Raw genomic sequence first — 1588 nt, 5'->3', positions numbered from 1 at the left:
ATACCGGATAAACACAAACTCGTCGTCTTCAAAACACCAGGGATGATATTTATTGAACACATGAATCCGGGCTTGTACTTAGTGGGAAATATATGAGGGCCTGTATTTAGTGGGAAATATATGAGGATCAGTATTTAGTTGAAAATATATGAGGGCTTGTATTTAGTGGAAAATACATGAGGATCAGTATTTAGTTGAAAATATATGAGGGCCTGTATTTAGTGGAACATATATGAGGGCTTGTATTGAGTGGAAAATATATGAGGGCTTGTATTGAGTGGAAAATATATGAGGGCTTGTATTGAGTGGAAAATATATGAGGGCCTGTATTGAGTGGAAAATATATGAGGGCCTGTATTGAGTGGAAAATATATGAGGGCTTGTATTGAGTGGAAAATATATGAGGGCTTGTATTGAGTGGAAAATATATGAGGGCCTGTATTGAGTGGGAAATATATCAGGGCTTGTATTGAGTGGAAAATATATGAGGGCTTGCATTGAGTGGAAAATATATGAGGGCCTGTATTGAGTGGAAAATATATGAGGGCCTGTATTTAGTGGGAAATATATCAGGGCTTGTATTGAGTGGGAAATATATGAGGGCTTGTATTGAGTGGAAAATATATCAGGGCCTGTATTGAGTGGGAAATATATGAGGGCCTGTATTGAGTGGGAAATATATGAGGGCTTGTATTTAGTGGGAAATATATGAGGGCTTGTATTTAGTGGGAAATATATGAGGGCTTGTATTTAGTGGGAAATATATGAGGGCTTGTATTTAGTGGGAAATATATGAGGGCTTGTATTTAGTGGAAAATATATGAGGGCCTGTATTTAGTGGAAACTATATCAGGGCCTGTATTGAGTGGAACATAAATAACGAATCCGGCTTTTGGTCTACTGGGAAGAAAACCATTTAAATATATATACATTTAATATATACTATACATTGTGTGTAAATTTAGTGGAAGTATCCGTATTAAAACATCAAACTTATTATCGGTCTTATATGCGTGTTTTTTTCTCTCTTGCCATATACGTTTATATACACGGGGAAATATTTAGAACGTTTGAAACAAATACAAATGTTTAACCATTATGAGATATTAGGATACGTTTGACATAAAACTCGTTACATCAATATACATATAAAGTATCGAGACAGAATGTTCCCAGTTCTCCCCGAACGTCCCGTATCTTTACAGACGAGATGAATCATATTAACAGGAACCTGCTCTAGAAATACCTCACTATGATTGACTCAAGGAGTAAATCTGTACAAACAAACGATGTTATAAATGAAGTGATATTTTATCTATGTTATGACGCACCATGCTCGACGCGAGAAATAAATGATATCCCTTTAGATACATGTTTTCTATTGCAACGTGTTCCTAAGGAAAACCCAAGACTCTCGAGATTCCTGTGAAATCCGACCTTTCAAAAACGATGATTGGTCATTTGAAATACAAATTGGTCATTATACCTAATTTATTTTAGGTAAAACACTTGGAAACACTCCCGAATCCAGCCTTTACCTGATATAAAAGGGGTGTAGTTATACCGACTTGACGCTACCACGAACATT

This window comes from Pecten maximus, chromosome 17 (genome assembly GCF_902652985.1).
Source record: "Pecten maximus chromosome 17, xPecMax1.1, whole genome shotgun sequence".
Lineage (NCBI taxonomy): Eukaryota > Metazoa > Mollusca > Bivalvia > Pectinida > Pectinidae > Pecten > Pecten maximus.
Note: the sequence above shows the minus strand (reverse complement) of the source record.